The following is a 26,855-nucleotide window of genomic DNA, read 5'->3' on the forward strand; positions in this document are numbered from 1 at the left end:
TCTATTATTGAAAACAGTATGGTGAACCATTAAATGTGTTAGATCGTTTTTATGTCATTGGATTTTTCTGCAATCAATTTTTACCCGACACATTCTTTAACATATGCTCTAATGAAATAAACATAAACTGGAAATGAAAATTATCTGTGATAAAAGTGTATACGCAAACAAACCTAAAAGGTTTCGGAGTATGCCTTCGTTAACGTTCAAACATATCAAACAAATAGTGTTTTTGTTAATCAGGAAATGTAATACTATTTTGTATATATATTGAATGCATCATGGTATCATATGTGAAAGCTTTTATCAATGATTAAACATCATCAAAATGCTATTATGAGTTTTTTATTGGTCAATAATTACTTTAAGTTGTATAAATGTTTTACGGTCATAATATAAGGTGGTGAATTGCTTATATTGTACTACTAATAGTTTTCCTCAATAGACATATATACATGTTGAAGACCGTACCTTGATCTATAATGGTTTACTTTTATAAATTGTGATTTGAATGGAGAGTTGTCTCATTGACACTAATACTACATCTTACTATATCTATATATCCAGAAGATTGACAGTGAGAGGATTTTGCACTCACATTACATGCTAATTGTTCATTAGATTTTAAAACCCTCATGCACTCACATACTCTTTGAGTATGCCGAGAAAGTCCTATGCCAACTCAAAATGACTTACATAAATATAAGAAGATTTAGAATGAGTGCCAATGAGACAACTGTCCATCCAAGTCACAATTTTCAAAAGTAAGTCGATATAGGTCAAAGAATGTCCTCCAACGCAGAGCCTTAGCTAACATCGAACAGCAAGCTATAAAGGGTCCCAAACATGACTAGTGTTAAACCATTCAAACAGGTAAACTAACGGTCTAATCTTTATAAAAACGAGAAACGAGAAACACTTACGAATCATATCTAAATTTTACATTTCCTTTTTAAATTGTATTGGTCAAAATGACAGAGCCTTACTAATAAAATTAACGGTACCAATTTTCTTGCACCAGATGCGCATTTCGACAATACATGTCTCTTCAGTGATGCTCGTGGCCAAAATATTTGAAATCCAAAGCTTATATAAAAGATGAAGAGCTATAATCCAAAAGGTCCAAAAAGTATAGCCAAATCCGTGAAAGGAATCAGAGCTTTGCATGAGGGAGATACATTCCTTAATTTATAATAATTTCTAACATTTTGTAACAGCAAATTTTAATAACACAAAAAAAATCCGTATGTTCATGCCAGTACCGAAGTACTGGCTACTGGGCTGGTGATACCCTCGGGGACTAATAGTCCACCAGCAGAGGCATCGACCCAGTGGTAGTAATAAAATTAACGGTACCAATTTTCTTGCACCAGATGCGCATTTCGACAATACATGTCTCTTCAGTGATGCTCGTGGCCAAAATATTTGAAATCCAAAGCTTATATAAAAGATGAAGAGCTATAATCCAAAAGGTCCAAAAAGTATAGCCAAATCCGTGAAAGGAATCAGAGCTTTGCATGAGGGAGATACATTCCTTAATTTATAATAATTTCTAACATTTTGTAACAGCAAATTTTAATAACACAAAAAATCCGTATGTTCATGCCAGTACCGAAGTACTGGCTACTGGGCTGGTGATACCCTCGGGGACTAATAGTCCACCAGCAGAGGCATCGACCCAGTGGTAGTAATAAAATTAACGGTACCAATTTTCTTGCACCAGATGCGCATTTCGACAATACATGTCTCTTCAGTGATGCTCGTGGCCAAAATATTTGAAATCCAAAGCTTATATAAAAGATGAAGAGCTATAATCCAAAAGGTCCAAAAAGTATAGCCAAATCCGTGAAAGGAATCAGAGCTTTGCATGAGGGAGATACATTCCTTAATTTATAATAATTTCTAACATTTTGTAACAGCAAATTTTAATAACACAAAAAATCCGTATGTTCATGCCAGTACCGAAGTACTGGCTACTGGGCTGGTGATACCCTCGGGGACTAATAGTCCACCAGCAGAGGCATCGACCCAGTGGTAGTAATAAAATTAACGGTACCAATTTTCTTGCACCAGATGCGCATTTCGACAATACATGTCTCTTCAGTGATGCTCGTGGCCAAAATATTTGAAATCCAAAGCTTATATAAAAGATGAAGAGCTATAATCCAAAAGGTCCAAAAAGTATAGCCAAATCCGTGAAAGGAATCAGAGCTTTGCATGAGGGAGATACATTCCTTAATTTATAATAATTTCTAACATTTTGTAACAGCAAATTTTAATAACACAAAAAATCCGTATGTTCATGCCAGTACCGAAGTACTGGCTACTGGGCTGGTGATACCCTCGGGGACTAAGCTTTACAATAACTGTTGAAATAATACAGTATAGCCGCGTCAAATAATCGAACGACTGAAGAATAAAATAAAATTACACTTACATTTAAAATGTTACACTAAAACCTAATTTGTTAGTATTTATGCATTTAATCTACCTTTTAGTTATTTATTAGCGTTTTATTATTTTAAACTAAATATCCAAAAAATGATTGTAGTTTCGTTTAAATTAGGCCAAGTAAACATGTCAGAGGGGAAGATTTTAATTTTTTTTTACTGACGATGACGACGACGGACGGCAAACACAAAGTGATAAGAAAAACAAAAATTACAAAATTCTTTTAACGTCTGTCAGTTGTAATTCATTTTACAAGTTATAAAACAATGCCATTTATAAAAGGTCCATGTCACCAAATTCAGAAGCCTTTTTTCAAGCTAAAGATAACACCATATTCTCTTCAACTTGTCATAAGTATAAAAGAAACAATAAATTGAACTGAAAGAAGACAAGAAATGATTGAACTTTTCCAATCTTAACAACAGCATAACGTTTCATGTCAATTACACAGAAACTCGTGTCTTTAATCTGACGGATAAAGGTCCCCAAACTCAAAAATGACAAATAGGGTTTTTGCATGTTTTCCAATCGCAAGGGAGATTACTTTCGTCAATAGTATACATGTCTAAAATGACATTTGATTTGTTCATTCAGAAATACAGGTGCAAAGAGACCATACAAGATTCTGTTTGCTTATTGCTAATTTGCTCTTTGATTTGCTATACAGTGTATAGGTTAATAAATTGACAGTTTTATTAAATCAATAATCGTTGTGTCTTAATGGGTTTGATTTTAAATTTAAAACGAAGGTATGATAAGAGCAATTACTTGGCCCTTGAGATTGCAAAAAAGCATTTAAAACAGTTGTTTCAAAAATAAGTTAATGGTATTAATAAAAGAATATATTGATACAATATCATCATATAGTAGCGTACATTAAGGTTAAAACAAAACAAACACATTGTTTTGTGTTTATCAGAAAATACAAATACTGAAATGTCTATAAATTTAAGTGCTTTATGGTATCATATTTGTATTGGGTTATTTAATAACGGATTGATCATTTTTTTAACACAAAACCTTACAGTGATTTACATACTTATTCTAATGCTATTTGTACGAAACAATTTCTTTCATTGGCTACCTACGCTACGCGTCGCTATTACTTCTGCATTTACGACTGTCAAACCGCCAATGGATGGCAACAACTCTTCAACCAGATAACTGTTATTTCTAAACTCGTTCATATGATAACCCTTTAACCAGACATGGATCATTCACGAATCGTTTCTTTTTTTTTTGAAAAACATTAAGGACATATCATTTAATATGGTATATTTAAGGATCTTCCATTTATGTATGTGTGTTTCGATGGCATACATGACAACATCCGTAGAATATTCAGGAGTGCAAGAGTTGCACAAGGTTTTGTTGTCGAACTATTCCAAAATTATTACACCTCGCATTAATCAAAGTGATCTGGTTACAGTATATGTAAATTTCTATTTGAATTCCGTCATTGATTTTGATGTTATGTCTGGAATTATGTCATTCAGTGGATCATTTATTTTATATTGGACGGATGAAATAATTAGGATGAACTGGGAATCATCTGGTTTATCAAATATCAATTACACCCGACTAAGATTTCGTGATGTGTGGATTCCAGCAATATCCCTTCGGAACCAAGCCAACACATATTCACTCTGCCAGCTGGTCAGTACAGCAGGCAGTGTATCATATACTGTGACTTATTACCGAAATGGTTTAGCTATGTTAGCGTGTACATCGGTCTTGAAAACCACGTGTCATACCGATGTTACTTTTTATCCTATGGATACACACGAATGCAATGTGACTGTTATAGCCGGTAGCTTAATTCAGGATATTAAACTACAGACAACGATGTCAACAATAATGAGTGATTACACGTACTCAAATTCAGAATGGTCGATATCCTCGAATGTAAGAAATTCCTCAGGCACGCCTGTTTCTGGACTAGATTTTATTATAATCTTATCTCGAAAACCTACTTTTCTGATGGTAAATTTGCTTTTTCCTGTAATGGTCATTACTATTCTTAACGGATTGTCATTTTTAGTTCCTATTGAATCAGGTGAGAGACTCTCCTTTGGAACAAGTTTGCTTTTAATGTTAGTTGTCTTTTTGACAACTGTTTTGGATATATTACCTTCAACAAATAATTCTCTTTCCGTTTTTAACATATTTGTATTAAGTCAATTCATATATAGTTGTTCTCTAGCATTCGGTATAATCATAACATTTTATTTTCATTTTCTTTGCGGTGACACAGAAGTTCCAAAGATACTGCAAAAACTGGCAACCGTTATTCTTAAAAAGGAAAATAAAACAATGCTTAAAACAAAGGAGAAACTACAGTATGATATAAGAAAGGATGAAAAAGCAAACTGTAAAAATGAAAATGAAATCAAATTGAATAAAGGACATTCTGGCGACAAATTGGAAAACACACTTTCTAATATCACATGGAAAGATGTTGCAAAAGCATTAGATCGACTTTTGCAATATTTAACTGCATGCAATGTTGCCATTATGATAATCAGCGCTATTACATTGGGAATCTTTTTATCTTTGCAATAAAAGTGTATGTTATACAATTGTATACAATGTTATTTTTACAAGTATTGCATTTTTTTATTGTTTGTATGATGATGGTACGTGTTCTTTGGATTGACAACTGTTTTGTTTTGTTTTCCCTCATTGTTGTATGATTAAAAACAGGCTGAGTTTTTGTTTGTTTGTATTCTATTGAACCAATGCTATTCATAGACCTTATGTATCAATCGGAATTCCGAAAATCAATGCTATTTGGCAAAGTGTTTCATTTGATTTGTTATACATACCATATTTATAAAAACTTTTGATGCAAATAGATAAATCAAAGAACATTAAATAAAATCCTCATAATTTATTTGAATTTAAATGCATATTGACATAACTGGACGGTACAATCTATCCTTAATTGTCCTTAAAAGACTTTATGAAGTGTTCTTAATCTTGCAAAATGCACGGAATTATCACTGCACGCATTGTCTTTTCGACTTGCCTCAAATTGTATCTTCTGCGTTTGACAAAACTCTAAAGCTGCGAATTTCACAAACTTATAATCTAGCGGAAAATAGCAGACTCGTCAAAATTACATGAAGCACGAAACAAACCTTTTTAAAAACAATTGACCTTTCAGATCTGCACTAAATACCAAATTAAAACATTAGAAAACAAATACGAAAAGGGGTCTGCTATTGCTCCCGGTTTATAAAAGCTAGTTAAATTCGGATGACCATAGCATTTGTATGCTTACAAAACTGTGTAAGTACGAAAAAACATTTATTAAAAACTTATGTCCACGCTCACTTTTAATCGATGCTATTCTTTAACCAACCTTCTCCCATTTAGCTTGATTTATTTTTGATTGGTTAACTTCTAGTCGCAAATATTCCATGAATTTTCAGAACGAGGGCATGAACAATGAATACATTAGGTAGGTTCTGACAGGCATTTCGACTGGGTTGATGGACATAAAATTATGGCCACCACTAAAAATGAAGGAATATTTGGTAAGGACGACGAATAAATCTAACGGATAAACAAAGGAATACTCAGTTATTGTAAGGCTTTTTGTCAGTTTTTTAACGCAAAAACAGCCTAGCGTTTGCTCTAAAAAAGAATAAATCTGTCTTTTATTGATGCTATCGAAGTATGTTCTTAAAAACCATATCTATATATAACAAAAAATATAGAAATTTAGGCTTAATTATTCTCTGCTGGTTTATGTTAAATATTTCAGTAATAACAACCAGATCGTCATGTATGCGTAACATCGAGAATGATGAACTACAATTACTTTCTAAAACCAAACCTCTAGACATTTAAGAGCTATTAACTCAAAGTTGATGGTTTTTCATGAAAAATATATATTTGAAATGAGGAATTGATTTACAATAATTTTCTAAAGCCAAATTTCTGAAAGCTGTCAATTTGATAGGTTTTTAATGAAAAGTAAATATATGAATTGAACGAATTAGAATTATTGATGTATCAAGTAATTTCATGAATGGATACACTTTACAGCAGCATGTGTACATGTAGATATAAATAAATTTGGTGTATTTACTGTCTTCTGATTGGTTAAAAGAATTAGCTTTATTTTCAATGTTATCAATTTTTATGAAGACACGCCCACTCTAACGTTGTGTATCCATACGCAGACATCTGTGTGCGTTGTTATTCGTATGGTAGAAGCATCGTTTTGGAATAAAGAACGATAACTCTCTCTACACGACCCATCTGAAAAGTTTCGTCACTCTCGTTAAATCTCGTACGATTATTTTTTTTAATGGCGGCCGAATTTAACGTTTCAACGCGAACTTGAAAAAACGGGACAGATCGGAATTATTTCGATGTTAAATACGACATGAATTTTTATTTGTTTACAAAAACAAGAATTCGGAAATTTTGGCAACTTGTGTAGTTGATTTAAATTTTATTGTACCACCATGACCACGGTAATTACCGAAGTTAGGACAACAACATCTGACGCCATGTTTCGTCTGCTTTGACTTTCCATAATATCAGTGAGGTCAAATTACCTAAATAATCTCAGGTACTTCATTTAAAGGTCACAGAATCATATTTCGATAACACATTTAGCGTAAAAGTTCCGTCCAGCCATGGGAACACAGAAAAAAACTCCGCAAGCAATACATTTCGATTTTTTTTAAATGGCCATGCGGCATGCGGGGTAAACTCCGGTGCACTGGTAAACCATGACTATTATATCAGCTGCTTATGTTCATCTGCCGCATAATTCCCCACATCAAGGAACAGGGATAATTACGTTGGTTATACTGTTGAATGTGATCACGGTTATTCATGTAGCCAGTGGCGAATACAGAACTTTTCAAGGGGGCCCCGCTGACTCACTGACTGACCTGAAAAGGGGGGGGGGGGCTCCAGTCATGCTCTATATAATCAACAGTTTTTCCCACGAAAGAAGGGGGGCTGGATCCGCCTATGGTAGCACACAGACTAATTCAAAACTCAACAAAAGTTTAAAACAAAAAAGAAATATTCAAATAATTCACAATCTTCTAATTCTGATCAATTCTGTACTTCCTTTGGCAAACTAAACTCTCAACAAATCTTTTCATTGAGTATGTCACATATCAGATATCTACCTTATAAGTCCCAGGAGATGGACACTGTTTTGTTTTCTCTCTCTTAAGTTTAATAAAAAAAAATGAGGCTTGAGTCTGATAAGTACATTTAGTACTGTCAGAGACATATATGTCTCTGGTACTGTATATATTGTATGCTCCCATATTGTCCAAAATTAGATTTTATGGGAAGATGGAGTTATTATGATAACCCACGAGAATACCATGACTTTGATAGGTATATACAGGGCATGTTACTTGGAAGTATGTGGGCTACATCCTTTAAAATTCAATCTGCAGCAGTGGCCTGTATATTTTATGCGTCAGTTTAAACCTGATCATAACATTTTCAATCTACCAAGTACTTTATCACTATATCACTATCAGGTTCACATTTTAACCTATTTAGCAATACACACTTTGGTTATATAACATCACAGTACCAAAATTGCACCAACATGTATTCAACAAAAAAAGCTGCAGAAATCTTTCAAGCTTTCTTTCACCATGTGAAGTTATATAATTATCATATTTTTAAAAAGAGCAAATTAATTATAAAAGAGAAGATGTGGTATGATTGCCAATGAGACAACTGTCCACAAGAGACCAAAATAACACAGAAATTAGCAACTATAGGTCACAGTACGGCCTTCAACAATGAGCAAAGTCCATACCGCATAGTCAGCTATAAAAGTCCCTGATATGACAATGTAAAACAAAAATTAACTTTGTTACCAGAATCCTTTTCTTGAAAAAATAATATTTGAAGCATGGAATAATGTCAAATTATTCAAATATTTGAAGAAATAAAACAAAACATCTGTTTATATTCCAGTTTTAAGGATTTGAAATTAAACATGTAATGATGTATGGAATTTTGGAACTGACCTCATAACAGAATCATGGATTGTTTAGAGGTCAGTTCAAACCCATTTCTCTATGACTCTACATACATGGACTCAAAACTAAATTGGTGTATTACTGTAACTATATTGTAAACAAGGATAGTCTACAAAATAAGCACAGAATGGTTCATAAAAAAAAAGTTGGTGAAAAAATGACATATGACAGAATATAGGTGCAATTTGGGAACTCTTATGTTAGCAACTTCACAACTACAAATGTATTTTTAGGACCAAAACAAAAAAAAGTACAAACCTAAAGGCAATAAAATGCTTTGCCATGCACAGCCTGATACGGATGTATGTTTAGCATGTAAAAAACACCAAATTTTTTATGTCAGTTGAAATCAAGCATATTTTAATTTTGGACCCTTCAAACTTCAATATGGACTTAGTAATTTGAAAACAGGTACATGTATCAGTTGAACCCAAACATTTCTATTCAGCAGCAGTCTCTAACTACAAATTTGACAAAATGATAGTCCTACAAAAAATATTGAAAATGTGTAGATTTTTTTCTTTCTAGCTTCTCTCATGTGAAACCAGTACCTTTTTGGTCACTATTTATGTGTTGCGTCTAAATAAGAATTGTAACACTTCATAGTGACTGAACAGGTTAAACAAATACTTCTCAAGAAGCAGAAAAAGAAGAAAACTTGGAACAGCACCAGCCATGCCAGTATATGTATGAATAAAATCTCAGATCAGAATAGCATGGACAATACATGTCCTTGTGAATAGTAAGGAAAGTTATCAATAATTCTGCAGATAGTGCAATTTTAATATCAAGTGTTTTGTACATTTTCTGTTAAAATTTTCACACAATCCGTGAAACATTCAAAAAGGCTTAAAACTAAATTTTGATTACTGAAAGTTTCAAACAATGACAAGTGTTTTATTTACCAAATAACTCATGTGTTTCTGTGAGAGAAAAAAATCAAGTGCAATTTTTGGAATTAAAGTGGAAAAAATCCTCTTGACGCACACTGGTGCATGTCAATTGTGAATATACTTACCAAATATATCATTATACTGACGTCAACATTATCAAGGAGAACACAATGTAGGATAAATGCACAAATTACTGATAAATTAATTAAAACACATTATTTTGTTTGCATCTCCTACCAAATCTGTATTTGTTGCATCTATATATATACTGGATGTCAGTAATAATCAATGTAAATATGGTAAATTTTTGAAGAAAACCCAAAGTTTTGGTAAAAAAACACCCCCAAAAATGTTGTACCATAACCCCAAAATCAATTCTAATCTTCCTTTGAGTATTGAACCTTCTAGAACAATTTCATAGAGATCCATTCACTTAATTATACTAAAGTTCTTCTCTGGAAACCAAATGTGTCTTCTTGAAAACAGAGACATACAAATATATAATTGTATTTATTAATATATGTCTGTTGAAAACAACTATGACATGATTAAGCGTTACTCGAAAGCAAATTTTTGACATCCTTGTATTTCCCATTTCCATTCTCAATTTTATTTTGCTGTCATATAATAAAAACTTGAAAAGTAAGCTAGCTAAAAAAAAATACCATACCCCTCCTGCCTTTTGAAGTTCAATGAAACATTGAAACATTTATCATTCCCTAAACATTTTCCATCTGAACTTTTTATTTTATTTTAGACAAAAACTATATGTTAATGTAGCCTAGGACATTCGTCCTGAACATGCATAAAATATTTGCCACTGGACGTCAAGCAACCAACAACCAATCAATATATATAGGCCATTGTCTTAGTATAAGACTGGCATTTAAGGTAGCACCTTCCTCATATTATATATCTTTGAGCCTAATTTTTGATAGAAATTTATTTATAATGAATGGCAATAATTTATTTTGAATTTATTGAACCATAAAATTAATTTTTGACTCTTCACATTTAACATAATCCGCTTCGCGGATTATTCAATGTGAAGAGTCAAAAATTAATTTTATGGTTCAATAAATTCAAAATAAATAACAGCCATTCATTAAATAAAACTACCATTTTTTATATAAGGAAATGCCGATACCAAGTCATTAATAAGGAAGAAGTTTTCTATTCATTTGATGTGTTTTATCTTTTAATTTTTGCCATTTGATAAGGGACTTTCCATTTGGAATTTTCCTTGGAATAAAATATCACCCGCTGCTAACGACTATCTCATAGATTAAACCATGCTGACATTCTATGCATTAAAAGAGATATTTGTATGGCATAAGCCACCGTAATACACTAATTGCCTTTTTGAGTAACATCTTTCTTTAACTTGTTTGTAAATATTTGTATCTTATATTACATACGAGTTGTGTTGCTTTATATTTGCTTATAGACTTGCTACATGTTCATGTCTTTTATTTAAAACAATGTGATAACAGGAAGTAAATGTGACATATGTCGTAGACAAATTGACAACGACATGCAGAAAAAAATTATAAACACAACATAAAGACAAACAACAAAATAGAAAGCAGAATACTGACCAACACGAACCCTTAAAAAACTAGGTGTAATCTCAAGTGCCCCGTAAGGGTAAGCAGGTTTTGCTCCGCATATAGCACTCGTCGTGTTTCTTTTGTAAGTGAATATTAGGTGATTAGTCTAATTCGGGGATGTCACATTCTTATCCATGGGAAATAGTCCAGTCGATTTGTGATAAAAGCAACAAATTTTGCAGAGTTTTAGTTGAGGTCACAAGAAATATTTATAGCTATGGACCCAATTCAGAAAATCAAAATCACGGCTCGGCTCTGGGCGGCCATTTTGAAATGGTATAATGCATGACGTAACTAAACTCTGTAATATATAGCCTGGTAATTAAAGGATTCTGGTTAAAAGATAGACCTTCATTTAAAGAAATAAGAACTCTGTATCTGTACGTACATGTACCTAAAATAACCGGAATAATCAAATAAAAACCATTTTAAACACGGAGCACCAAATAATATAGAGAGATGTTTATTGACTAGTTACAAGCATCTTTGAAATACGTGTGACGTCACAGAATTCCAGAATAGTCTTCTGTTTCGATATGTTGGCATACTAAAGTGCATAGAAAGCTCATTTTCAAATAAACGCAAAGAAGCTTAAGTCTAGAAGCGGAAATAAAAAACCAAAAAATGGGACTTCTATAGTATAAACTATATCTCTTTTAGTTGGAGTCATGGTTTTTTTTTAGAAAGTAATCTACTAATTCATTCCTCTTGTATGAGATAAATGAATCAAATAGATGGCGTTATAACTTTGCTCAATCTTTAGTTTTCTATGCTGTGTTTTGTATCATGTTGTTTTCTGCTTGCCTTTTTATTAAGGCATTGTGTTGTCAGCTTATTTTCAAGCTATTAGTTTGAATGTCCATTTGGTATCTTTCGTCTCTATTTTCAATTTTTAAAGAAGATAATACAAAAAAAAAGAAAAAAGAACAAATTTGTAAAATAATCCATTTACCCGATCCATTAAACACTAGGTTGCATAAGTTTAGTATTTGCAACAGATCTAACTTTTTTCCAACGATATATGACATACAGATAAAGACAACAGTAGAATACCGCTGTTCGAAATATATATATCTATTGAGAAAAAAACAAATCCGGGTTACAAACTAAAGCTGACGTAACTACGACACAACAGAAACACAACATTAAAATGTAACACACACAGACACGAACTATGATATAACAATGGCCATCATTTTCCTGGCCATATGTTTGGGGAACAAGCAAATAATCAAGACTCTTCAAAATAATTTTAATTCTAAAACATGTACACTAATATTAATTATTTTATCAAATCCAACTTGCAGTTTTTATTCTTATAAACTAATGAAACCAGCAGTGAACTTACATGTAATAACATTTCTTAACACTTGAGAAACAATGCATATGGTCATTTATTAACCGTTCCTTGGTCATTTCGTCAAGGGGCATCCCGTTGGTGAAATTTAAAAACAAAAACCGGAAGATTTTGGATCTTCAATGATAACATTATTTCCTTAATAATCTTTTCGTTTACTGATAACAGCTTACCCTGTACTCTAAATTTTAGTAGTTGTATTAATTTTGTAACCACATTACGTATATTTATTTGTTTATTTAAATGAATACTTCAGAGAGAGAAACGCCTTTCAATAGCCGGAAAGATATCACAGGGAGTATACTAGTTTTGAGGAGAAACCTCGGGATCGGTTAGAATGAGGAAGCCGTAATTTGTATAAAAGAAGACCACTGTAGTATACTCAAAGTAAACATTTCTGGTAGATATTGTTAAACAACAAGTAAGTACTCTTTTTTCGACAGATCGTTTAAAATTTAATAGAATTTAATATGTTTTTTAAATTAATTATTGAGAATTGAAAATAATATTTGTCTGTGAAGAATTAAATACTTCTTTTTCAAATATGTATCTTGAAAATAAATAAATGTTTCCGTTTTTTAGTGAATTTCTATTTTTTCGACATCCAATAAAAATCACCTTCGATTGCAAGTGAAGACTTAAATTAATTAGTAATGACAGCAAGTGGTTTTAAAATCTAAACCAGCGATTGCGATATGATATTTTTTTTCTTAAAGCAGTAAAGAGATTAAAGTAAATGGTTGCAATCCGTACAACAAAAATCACAGATCGCTCTTTATGCACTTTGGTAAAAATTTTCATGTTTATAACAATATTATGACCTTATTTTTTAAAAGAAATGACCAAGTTTTATTGCAATACCTTTTGTACTTTTTTCCCAAATAAAATTAAAAAAAAATACAAAAATACAGCAGACAACGTCAAAACAATGTATAGAAAAATAAACGGCAATCATAATATGTATATATACATACATGTATATATGTCGTTTTTTCACGTTGCCGCATATAAATGTCATTAAAAGAATTGAATTCGTCTTTACGTATTTTTATGTGGTTGCAAAAGCGTTGATCGTGCACATATCTTTTAGCATAAAGCGCTTCGAGTTTTATGCTTCATACAAAATGTGCGTCCTCCGCAAAAAAAGATAAAAAAAAAAGCATTCAATTCTTAATAATATTAGCTAATTTGTCAATTTTTTAAATATTGTTACTGCATAGGAAGTGCCCAGTCATTAAGAATTCATTAAGATAAAATTATAGCTTAACATTTCATGTTTTTTTTTAATTGTAGTTCGACAATTATAGTCCAATATGGCATCAAGCGACGTCGATTTCATGGAAGCTCCTGTAAATCATGTTATATCCGTCAAGAAAGAAAGAGCGAAGTTTGGTGGAGCAGTATTTCTGCCCGATGGAGAACTTCTTGTATCAGATAAGGATAACTGTCGTCTGCTATTATTTGCAGACGATTTCTTTTACCAACAAGAATTCAAACTTCCGGACAAGCCATATGATATTACAATAGGTTCGGATCAGAAGATATGTGTCACTATGTTCAAAAATAAACTATTAAAGTGTGAAATTGATGGCGATGACTTAAACATCCTTCAAACATACGATGCTCCTGCAGGAACCTACTACCTCGACGCCTTCAATGATCAGCTGGTCGCCTGCTGCAGTGGAGCATTCAAAATTTTAGACTCCGATGGAAAAGAAGTTCATTCATTTAAAAGATCTGGTTTCGAAACCCCAATGGCGGTGTCGACCAAACAAAAACGATTTTACCACAAAACAGATAATAGTGAAGTTATTGGAAGAAAGTTGTCCGATGGTAACGAAGTATTCAATTTTAAAGATGACTCTTTAAGCAGCGTGTCTGGCATAGCTCTTGATTGCCAAGATAACGTATATGCTACCGGATTTAGTTCTAAAAATCTTGTTCAAATTTCAAAGAATCGTCGAAAGCACAGAGTTCTTGTTGAAAAATTTAACAAAGTCACGAAGCCAGCAAGTATATTGTTTCATCAATCAAAGAACTTGTTTGTAATTTTTGGCCAATCTGATGACTTTGATGTCTATCAATTTTAATATCTCTCATGTTACTCTTAGCATACCAATTCAACACTTTTTTAGGCATTGAATTTTTTCAAATACAATATGTATTTTAGAAATGTTTATTTAAGGAATGACTGTAATATTTTTTCTGTCTATGAAGAAATAACATAAAAAATTTGGTGCACACTGAATAACGTAGCGGGTTATTTAACAGTGTGCACCACATTTTTTATGTTATTTCGAATAGACAGAAAAAATATTACAGTCATTTCTTATAATTTAATTCTAAATTCCATTTTAAACCGTAGAAAACCATGAAAAAACGTTGATGACGTCACGGTCACATGACTAAATTATGTCTATCGGCTCATAACAAAATAACGTCAGCCAATCAGAAGACGCGTTACATCCAAAATTAAATTATTAATAGATATAATGTTATTTGGATAACTTATTTTATATTTTATATGTCTATGTAGAAAAAAAGCATTCAATCAAAGGACAACTGTATATTCTGTTCAATTATTGTTTTGTTTTATTTTTGTTTGTTTGTTTAAACTGATTATGCTTCGAGAAATAAAATTATAGCAATTTCGAATACTTTTGCAATTTGACCATTATGTCTATCAACCAGTCTAACCCCTTTTTGTTGTTTTAGTCCTGACACTTCCTTTAAAATATTCGGGTTTGCGCCTCTTTGATGAAAGCACATGTCTGAATCCAGAACAGTGCACAGTCAGACACATCACATTTATTAAGTTTAAGATGCTTATAATTAAACGGTCATACAAACTTATTATAGTCATTTTTTTTTGCACCTGCCTTAAGTCACCTTAATGGAGTTCATAAGTGTTTCTCCTTTACTCATGTTTTTACATAGATTAGACCGTTGGTTTCCCCGTTTCGATGGTTTAACATAGTCTAGTAATTTGTGGGGTTCTTTATAGCTTGCTGTTTGGTGTGCAACATATTCTTTTTTACAAACATAACAAACAGTTGTATTTTGATTGCAAAAAAAAACGTCCACAGGAGACGAAAAGATGAGAATACAAACGAAATATAGCCTTTGTGATGAAAAATAGTTAACAAAAAAAATATGACAGACATCAACCATGATTGACCATTGAATTACAGGCTTCTGGCGTTGGAGAAACAAATTAAATAAAGAATGTGGAAGGGTTGAAAATTTCAGTGGGCAATAAACCCTGCAACAAACTTAAACCCTCGTGTTACAGCAAAAGATGAGCAAACTATAAAATCTGTTAGAAAAGGCTTATTTCGTCATTCAATACTATGCAATACTATACCCGACAAAATGACACAAAAAACACCAAAAGGTTCAGATCTGAGAGTACTCAAAGTTCATATATAAGAACTACTATTCCCTGACTAAAATAGAATACATATATTCTTCGCCTTGAATAGAAAGACGATTGAATTATTTTATCCAATGCTGATATAAAAGTATTGATTTAAAGTGGTACATTGTAGAACCACGAGATATTTGTATAACTATAGAGCCATGTTTGCTTTTTAATTTTAAATAGTAAAGAACTAATTTGCTATGAAATTTCGAAATGTAAACGTCTTATACTTTTTCATTTTATTTAACTTTAAAATTTGTGGAATTTTGAAAAGTTTGTTTTGTTATTCAAATGACAAAGAAAAAACGTAACCATTCGATTCCTAACTATATAGTAAAATAAACCAATTTATCCTGCAAATGGGTGTTCTACTATACAGATACAGCCCTACAGATATCGCTAAGCTGTATCTGTATACTATACAGATATCGCTTTAAAGCTCCGCCCACTGTCGGACTGAGTATTGTATGAACCCGCGTGACCTCAGAATGTGTATTGCAATCGCATTCCAACGACGTATCAATTGCGAATTAACGATTTCTTTTATACGTTCGTTTTCTTTTCCATCATTTCTTTAGAGCAATAAGAATTAAAACAATTTTCTGATAACATACACAAATAAACAGCAGTCTTTTCTACGATTACAACCGTCGATATCAAAATTTGAATGTGTATGATTGTGTATAAACAAAACCAACCATATCAATTTCAGCATGCATGTTTAGTGAATGTCGAGTCTGAAGCGTAGGACAACTCGTACATTCCTGTTTCAAATTGAACAATGTTTTGTTATTTGTTTTTACTGTTGAAATTAGTTGTTATGTTAAAATAGAGACCATTCGAGATTCCTTTTTTGCGAACCCGTCTTCAGTTGAATGTGTGATTACTGTACATCGTATTACTTACTACACGGGCCTCAAGGGATTTCAAATCAAAAATAAATGCGAAACATGTGTTTTTGTGTCTTTCAAAACACAAACAATATACAGAATTAATTGCAGGATAAAGACAATAACTGCTTAGTGTCTTTAAATATCAGCTGTATTTGTACTCGGCTCGAAACAGGTGTAATAGCTCGGTAAAAGCTCGCATACACCTTGTTTCCTAGCCTCGTACAAATACAGCTGATATTTAAAGACACTAAACAGTTATTGTCTATTTATTATACTTCATGTCAAAATGCCAGATTTTGATTGGCTAATACGAGGGTGTCAATTTACTCTATTACCCTTCGTGGAGACGCTTGATCAAGTGTGCGCTTTATTGAATACGACTCTATCCTATGACAAATACTCTATCACCCTTCACAGAGACGCTTAATCAAGTGTGCGTCTATCCTATGGCAAATACTCTATTACCCTTCACGGAGACGTTTGATCAAGTGTGCGCTTTATTAAATACGGATGGTTATGTACAAGATCTCATAGTTTATTACTTTGAATTTTACTTTTAATCGACAGTAATAACAGAACATTCAGTATAATAAATTAGATAACACATATCTGAGATGGTGATAGAGCAGATTGTTACCCCTCGAAAAGACATTGTCAACCTTGGCTTCGCCTCAGTTTACAATGTTTTCTCGGGGTAACAATCTGCTCTATCACCCTCTCAGCTATGTGTTATTTATATATTATTGGAAAGAACAAATCACGTTGGGCATCGGTGGCCGCGTGGCCTTAGTAGTCGAACTACTGTATCACTATCCAGTCAACACAGCAAGGGGTAGGTTGCACTCGACATCAATCTTAATTGACTAAGATTGTCAATTTTCCTCCCGATGGTCCGTTGTTCTCTCCGGGCACTCCGGCATACTCCGCCAATAAAAACTGACATCCACAAAATAGCAAAAGTGTGTTGAAAGTGGCATTGAACGCAAAAAACAAGCAATCAATTCACATGAAAATCATCACGTGAGATTCATGTGAAATTCTTGTGAGCCAAATTTGCCTATGTTTTCGATGTAATTACATTTGAAAAATAATTTTAAAGATCTGATACTCCTTAAATCCTCGAAGAAAATTCACACCTTCATCTTTTAAAGCAGAATATTTCACCAAGAAGTGCATTCTCTGAGATAAATACACGAGCATGTGTCTGGTTTAAATGATAGTCCGTCGGAAGGGGACAATAAATGGCTGACCCGTGTTAAGAGAGAGCCATATCTCTTGAACGTAAAAGACATCCTTGTAGATTTCGAAAAAGAGCAGGCCAATTCCACTCCAAGGCAGAGCTCGCACCCGCAAAATGGAAAGAGATTAATATAAGTTGCAAAACTTGTTTTCCCAATCCAATGTAAATAAATATGTTTAAACTAAACTGGTTTAAATAAGTACCGTATTTCTTTCAACTTTCCATCCTCCTCCTAATAACACTATAAAATAAAATGTGTAATGGCAAGGTATGATAAGGGGCAATTTTGGCCCCCTCTTCAAATGACTTCATATTCAATCCATCATTAGTCTATACATAGTGACTAGTGAATACAAGACGCGCGATTTTTAGTTATAATTTTTTCATTGCTCTACACCGTTGCAGCTTTTTTGTGGTTTACTGCTTTCTTAATAATCGATTGATTCTTGTAAGACTGGTGAGATAGTTATTGGTGAACAAACTATACTAAGCATTTTGAGTAGTACCTCTCATTTTGCCTCAAATGATAGTAAATGATTCCGTCGGCATTTTTCCATGTTGTAATTATATTTTTTTCTTGGTATGTGAAGTGACCTTTTAAAGTACATTTCGTACAATGTACGAGCAAATCAAGACGGATGCCTCATGTGAAGCAAGATATGCTCACACTTCCGGAGGGATTCAGATCATCACCCAGTTTCCGGTGGGGTTCATTTTGTTCAGTCTACGATTTTCTCTGTTGCGGTTTGTGTAAACTGTTGATTGAACACAAGTCAATACATTTTTATGCAATATTTACTTTGTAAATGGCGATGAAATAAAGATATATATTGGCATTTCTAATTTTTCCAATTCGAAAAGAATGTAAACTTGTTGAAATTTGCTCCTTCAAAAAAAATAATTATTCGATTCGTGTGTTAAAGAAAATGTTTAGAAATAAGGTAGCAACCATTTAACTTCAACAGAGGGTTGTGGGTTTTTGTCTCCGCCAGGAAAAGTGTTCTTTGTTTTCATAGCATGTTGTACCTACTGTAATCAGTTACGTGTATGAGTACATTCTGTACTTTGCAGGCAATATGTCGGAATATTGTGCTGCCATATTATAGCTCGCCACTACAATTTTACCCAGGTTCTTTCAATGACAACGTTTTTTTAAATTGTTTTAATGTAATGATATAATGATGAAAATTAAGAATTATTGAAAAGTTTTATGAGTTATAATAGTACAAACCAACATCAAAAATTAAATAATGATGAACAATCAGAATTATTTACAGTGACTTGACTGTTAGTGTTGCTCTCCACCAATTGCAACTCATTCAAAATTTTGACCAAATTGCAATTTGTTTTATTAAACCAAATTGTTCAACTGGTCAGAATATTGAACAAATTGTTCAGTCAAAATGTGAAAGTGCAAGGTGATAAAATAAAATATACTTACAATCCTATAAGACTTTAACTCCACTTTAATGATGTTGTGACAAAATTAGTTTATCAGTTTGTATAGTTATATTATAGTCATTTCCATGCTGAAGAGGAACTGTTTATTTTGAATTGCTATAAAATTGTCCAAACTAAGCTTTCATATTGTTTTTCTTTCTAAAAGTATTCTATATTTATAAGAATCAGATATCATTTTAAATAAAACATCATATATTCAGCAAAATATGTGTGAAATAACAATATGCTATTGATAAGTTTTCAGGGGAGATAACCTAAAATATTATTCTTTTGAATAAAGACTTTTTGAAAGAAAAGTTATTATCTCCCCCATGGAAACTTCCTACAAACATATATTGCAATTTTACACATATTTTACTGAATATGAAATGTTTTAATTTACATAATGTCTGATTCTTATAATTATAGAATACTTTTAGAAAGAAAAACTATATGAAAGCTTAGTTTGGACAATTTAATAGCAATTCAAAATAAACAGTTCCCCTTCAGCATGGAAATGAATATAATATAACTATACAAACTGATAAACTAATTTTGTCACAACATCATTAAAGTGGAGTTAAAGTCTTGTAGGATTGTAAGTATGTTTTATTTTATCACCTTGCACTTTCATGACTTGGCTGTGGTTTTCTACAGCAGTTGGTTCAAATTTCTGACCAGTTGAACAATTTGATTTTATAAAACAAATTGCAATTTGGTCAAAATTTTGAATCAGTTGCAATTGGTGGAGAGCAAGACTAACAGTCAAGTCACTGTAAAAGTTTTTTCAAGCTACAAGGGAATACAGGCAATCCTGCTCGAACTAACAGTGCCATTGGAAGAACAAATAGAAGGTGCTAACAAAAAAAATAATTACAGTATCAAGATTTACTTGCAGAATGTAGAGACAATGCATGGAGGGTTTGGTTATTTCCAGTGGAAGTGAGAAGCAGAGTCTATGTGGAAGGCATTAAGAGCACTTGGTATCGATGGAGGGGAAAGAAGTAATCTCATTGGTAACTTGTGCAAAGAGGCAAATATATCAATGAGGTTGTGGAGGGCAAGGTCTGAGCAGTGGAAGCAGTAAAGTATAGAGGCAGTCTAAGGGATGGATAGCCAAGTGTTTTGGGTGGAACTTGATCACCCCAGTCGGCGCATTTCTAGAGGTTGTAGTGGACAGCATCGAACCAGTCGAGGAAGGAGGATTCACCTGAAGACGAACCACGCATCTTTCTTACAGGATGTATTAAGGTATAAAAAGGGACACAAATACATCAAAGTTCCTTTGAAAATCTATCAGTAATGTATCCAAAACTTATGTCACTCGAGAAAATCAACGATGTGTAGCAGTTTCCTTGCAATCTTGTTATTTATATTAACACAACGAATATACCACATCTCTTGGTATTCATACATTTCTGATAAACAAGAAAATTGAATTTTATTTTTGTTTTTGTGTATGATTTAATTATTTGTTTACTAATATTGATACTTCATAAAAGGGCATGTCTTAAAACAACCAATAGTAACACTCAGGATTGGTAAATAGGTTTGAAGAGTTGATCTTACAAATCACGTTCCAATCTCGTGAGGAAATTTTAGTTAAATTATTTTGTCTTTTTTGATGATTATATAACAATGTAAAATTTTGGTTTGTTTCAATTAAATGCAACAAAGCCCTTTTCATTTGTACATGTATTATAGTTCATAAAGTTTGTAAAGCAACACAGTTTCGTTAAAATGTCCATTTGACTGTTAACGTTTATGGTCGGAACGTATTATTTTAAGACGAAATATCTAAATTGCAACGATATTTCACACAATTTCGTAATTTAAATTGGCCGAAGCACGCAAAGTTATATTTCATTTCCGTATAAAGCCAACATATATGACTGTATAAGCTTCCCTTGAAAACCAATGCAAAGAGAAAAAAAAGAAAACTTGAAGCTTGTCAAACAAAATTATTTCATTGCTACGGCATGAACCTGATCTTTAATTTGAACTTAGTCAGCCTATAAAGAAGTTGATTGTTTTAACAGCTTGTCGCGTTAATCACGGTACTTTGCTCCTGTATATCTTAGCTGATACAAACACCTTCCAAATCAGGAGTCGTTGAAATGCTTTTGGTTCTCTTCAGCAGTTCGAATTATTTGTTTGACCAGTTATAGTACTACTAGCTTTTCACTTTTAGAAACTGTCGTAGTTAATCAGAGAGTTTCATTTCTATATTGTTTGCCAAGATTTTTCAGTGTTATACATATTACAAAGAAATGTTGATGTTCTAAGGGAAAACAGTACGATGTGCCATGTAATACATTTAAAATTCGTGTTTTTCTTCGACAACAATATGACTAGGAACAAAAGCACAACAAAAAATTGAAATAAAAGGGAACAATTAAACAAAAGCAGCAAATTAAAGAAAACAACAATGACAACAACAATGACAACAACAATGACAACAACAATGACAACAACAAAAACCAGAATAGAAAGGTGCTGTTTTAATATGGTAATTCTTTCAAAATCTTCAAAGAGGTGTGTATAAATTGATAACAAAGTATGATATTCCATTTCAAAACAATATAAAGAAAATCAAGAATCTTCTAAAATTTTGGCAAATGACCTTTCATGAGCTATTAAGTCTTATATGAAAACATATATGGGTGTTATGGGGCAAAATATTTTACATTGTAGTTTACGGAAAAACGCCAAGGATTCCGAACATTTGACAGGAATTCCAAAACCTCACCTAAGTACATCCTTAAGAGATGCAGAACTGTTTCAATATAGCGCCATAGATGAGTCTTTTGTGAGTTTAATTTTATACTGATTATTGTAAAAATAGTAGTCTAAAAACTTTTCTGGCCAAAAACTATAAAGAGCATGCAGTTTTATGGGGTGCAATAAGCTGACAATCACCTAGAAAACGACTATCTTGAACTTGAAGAAGATAGCATTTGACATTGCAATCAATATGTTACTTTACTAGGGTTGTCAATTTTCAAATATTTTTTTTATTGTCACTGATATAATGTTGAAATATACTCAAAATCTGAAAAATATTATTCTTTCATGATGAACAGATTTTCTGTAAATCTAAAGAAATATTACTTCCAATTTCAATAATGATTTGCTATTTAGATACAATCCATTTGAATTATAATTAGGCGTGGTAGTAACAAACTGAATATTAAGTCATTTTAGTTAATTTTATTATATTTGATTCATTCCCAAACTTGTGATACTGAAGAAAAATAAATCGCAGTTTTCCTTGCAATCCCATTTGTGCATGTACGTATAAACCACGTCATTTTTGGTAGATACCCTTCCGATTGCTAAAAATATTTACATACAAACATTAACTATGCATGTTTTAAACTAACTAGACATGTTAGTAAACAACCGGAATACAGGAAAGTCTAACACTCATGATTGGTTAAGGTAAGAAACGCACAATGTATATAAATCAAGATTAAGTATCTGTTATGCCACATTTGTAGTAGAGATATTCTGGTAAGATGTTTTTTTTTATTGTTCTGCTTTATAATGAAACAATATGAAGCTTTTTTTCTTTAATTTGAATTTTATTAGGTTTTTTTTAAATCATTTAATTTTTCCACGTTTCTTTTTTCTTTTTTTGTAAAATCGTTATTATCGTTTAAATGTTCATGTGACTGATTGATCGGATCATTAAATTATTTAAAATACTAGTTATTTTTATAAATTCAAAAAAAAAATAAAAATTGTATATTGTATAAGCTGTATTGCTTCTGAATAAAGTATTATTATATTATTATTATTATTTTGACTTGAAATGCAAACAGGTACCCATTTGTTTATAGTTTTATTCATATAATTGTTTGCATTTATTTTTCTATAGAAAAATAATAACAAATAATTATTTGTATAGTTGCTTACAGTTGATTAGATGTCCATTTTGCTATTTTTGCATTACATACATGTAGTGTCAGATACTCACAAAATTGTCGCTCGAATTAAAAGAAAATTTCCCTTTAACATGTACTTGATGAAGTGCATGTTTATTTACTTTGGAAATAAAATTTATATTTTAAAAACATGAATTTTACATAATTATTGTAAAATTGACGATCAATCTTTTAAAACATTTTCCCGTTACAATGTGAACTTAATTATTAGAGAAGCAACAATTTACATATAAATAAAATTAATGGTTATTTTTTACATTTGAAATTTGTAGATTAACCATACCATACGCCAATCACATAACACCTCATTCCAACTTGGCAATATGGCTTCAAGCGACGTCGATTTGATGGAGGCTACTGTAAAGCACCTTATATCTGTCAAAAAAGAAAGAACGAGATTTTATGGCGCAGTATGCCTACCTGACGGGAAACTTCTTGTTTCTGATAAGGCAAATTGTCGTCTGCTTCTTTTTGAAGATGACTTCTTTTACATCCAAGAATTCAAACTCCCTGATGCGCCATATGACATCACAATAGGATCAAATCAAAAGATATATGTCCTGATGTTCAAAAACAAACTTTTGAAATGTGAAATTGATGGTGATGACTTCACTATTCTTGAAACATATGATGTCGCTAATGGAACCGTTTCAATCCAAACCTACAATGACCAGCTTGTCACGTGTTGCAGTGAAGCCGTAAAGATCCTGGACCTAGAAGGAAAAGAAGTGCAATCATTCAAGAAATCTAATTGTAAATCAGAGTTGGTGGTGTCAACCAAACTGAAGAGGTTTTACCTAATAACTAACCATGGTGAAGTTAGTGGCCGGAAACTCTCCGATGGAAACGAAGTATTTAATTTCACAAATCCTGCTTTGACCAGCATATCCTCTATTGCTCTAGATCGCAACGACAACGTATATGCAACAAGCTACGATTCAAAAAAGCTTTTTCAAATTTCGAAAAATCGTCGAAAACACAGAGTTCTTCTTGAGAAATCTGAGAAAGTGAATAAGCCGGACACAATAGTATTCCATCCTTCTAAGGACATGTTTATAATTTTTGCTTCTGAGGACTTTGATGTATATCAGTTTTGAATGCTTTTTACAATGTTTTTCGAATGTCCTTATTCATATGATTGCCATGCAATTATTTATACCTTCTCTTACTGAGAGTTCAGATAGTCTTTAATTAATATTAAATAACTCTATCAAAAATGTATGCAAATATAAATATAAGGAGCTTCTCTTTAAATAAAAATATGTAAAAATACTTAATTCGCAGGTGTTTATTGAATAATACGAATGGGCAATCAAGTGAACTCTAGCAACCAAATATATTACATTTTAAAGCATAAAAAAACCAACTTGACATTGTCTTAAATATAATATATATGATTTTATTCTATCTGTTGTACTCTCAGTAGTGTCTTTATGTTGTTGGGATATACAAGTACATAATGTAACTGACAAGGTCCACTTCGTGTAGCATTTGTATTCATCTGATGAGTTAAGCCTTTTTCCACTTATTGTTATAGTTCGTTCTTATGTTGTACTGTTACACCGCTGTCCATGTTATAATTCTTAGTTTTAACATTGTACTATATCACTGACAAGAGATTAAGATTTAATAGCTTTAAGAGAAATATTACGGAAAGCACGAATTGAAATTCAATATGCATAACAAAAAAAAATAGTTCACATTAACTGTTTGAATGAGTGTGTTTTTTTTTTTAAATCAGAAGATGTATTATGATTGGTGACAAAACAGCTCTCCACCAGAGATCAAAATAATGAAATAGAAGCACACAACCACAGGTCACCGTATGGCCTTCAACAATTATCAAAGCCCATACCAAAAACTAAAAAAGGCCTCGAAATAAAAAAGTTAAACAATTAAAACTTCAAGAAAACTAGCGATCTGATCATAGTTCTATACAAAACAATGAACTGAACGAAAAACAGATGAGTTTTACAGCAACTGAACCACTGAATGACACGTTACTAATTTGGGACAAACACGTATACAGAATGTGGCGGTGTTAGCGAGTTTGTTGGCATATCCCGAACCTGTAATTTTGGGTTAACAGTACAACAAAAGAACAAACTATAAACATCAGTTGAAAAGGGCTTAATCCACGTAATTTGAACTTTGTTGGATAGTTGTCATATTGGCAATCATATCAAATCTCCTTATCTAATATCAAATCATCAGATTGATACAAAGCAGAAAAAAATCTGACAACAAGAATGTTTCTATAATAGTGCACGGATGCCCCACTCGCAATATCATTTTATTTATTCAGTGGACCATGAAATTGGGGTAAAAACTCTAATTAGAAAGATTATATCACAGGGAACATGTGTACCAAGTTTGAAGTTGATAAGACTTCAACTTCATCAAAAACCACCTTGACAAAACACTTTAACCTGAAGCGGGACAGACGGACGAACTGACGCACAGATTAGAAAATATAATGTTCCTCTACTATCGTAGGTCAGAGAGTACTCGCAGTAACTGGCAGCTTTATTTTTGTGAAGAGTAATTTATATTAACGAATACTATACTTCCTTCATTTACTCATATCGAATAATTTATTTATCTTAAAACAATGAAGTTCAAAAAATCATTGTATCATTATGTGTCATAAAGTTTTAGTGTGATTGCACCTAGTATAAGTATAACGTAGATGAAATAAAATTTATTCAGTTCATACTTTCCTGTATGTGACAACACACTGACTTGGGAACATCCGAATACTATTTGACATTAATTTTCCTGCATTTTGCGGCGATCACTGGAGGTTTTGCGACAAATTATATTGTCCAAAAAGTAGATCATGATATTATAAAAAGAAATTATAGAATTATTTTGTCTAGTATGATCTTACAGCCATTGGTTTCACTGATTTTCTTCACCTATAACCTGATGTGAAAATTTTAAAATAGCAAAATGAATCTGGACACCTACTGCAAAGAATTATGTATGATAGGAGCAGCAATTTTGTATCACCGAGAGCCCCTAAAATAGTTATTGCAAAGTTTCATATTGCTATTCTACTAGCGGCATGTATCAACCCTCGCCATTCTAACCAGACATTGCTGAGTATTTTGTATCTTGGACAATCAAACTGATGTTTCTTCTCATATATAAGTAATGAATTTACTGTAGATGGTAAACATAGGGTATAGACGTTATTTCATCACTAAATTGAGCTCTTTGGTTGTTTAGTATTTAGAAATATGACATGATATAAGATTAAAAATACAACCGATTACATTTTATACTTCTGATAAAATCCAAAATTATCAACGGGTTTGGGTTCAGATCCTTAATGAAATTGAGAATGGAAATATGGAATGTGTCAAACAGAGAATAACCCGATCATAGAGCAGAACATATCCCTAGACCACCAGATGGTCTTCAACACAGCGAGAGAATCCCGCACACAGTGGCGGATTTCAACTGGCCTCTTTATTATCACTACATGTATAAAATGATTGATAACAACATTCATTTTAATTTGGACATGATTTAAACTGTGAAAAAGTACGATCTTACAAAT

General features: G+C 32.2%; 1 long non-coding RNA gene across 1 annotated transcript in view; it reads left to right on the forward strand.

Annotated features, from left to right (window-relative positions):
- Positions 1 to 22,694: 22,694 nt before the first annotated feature.
- Positions 22,695 to 26,855, forward strand: part of LOC139485827 (uncharacterized) — a 971,519-nt gene continuing 967,358 nt past the window's right edge. Inside the window, exons 1-2 of the long non-coding RNA XR_011655408.1 lie at positions 22,695 to 22,856; positions 23,563 to 24,574. This is a non-coding gene — a long non-coding RNA (uncharacterized lncRNA). The remainder of the gene's footprint in view (positions 22,857 to 23,562; positions 24,575 to 26,855) is intronic.

This window comes from Mytilus edulis, chromosome 1 (genome assembly GCF_963676685.1).
Source record: "Mytilus edulis chromosome 1, xbMytEdul2.2, whole genome shotgun sequence".
Lineage (NCBI taxonomy): Eukaryota > Metazoa > Mollusca > Bivalvia > Mytilida > Mytilidae > Mytilus > Mytilus edulis.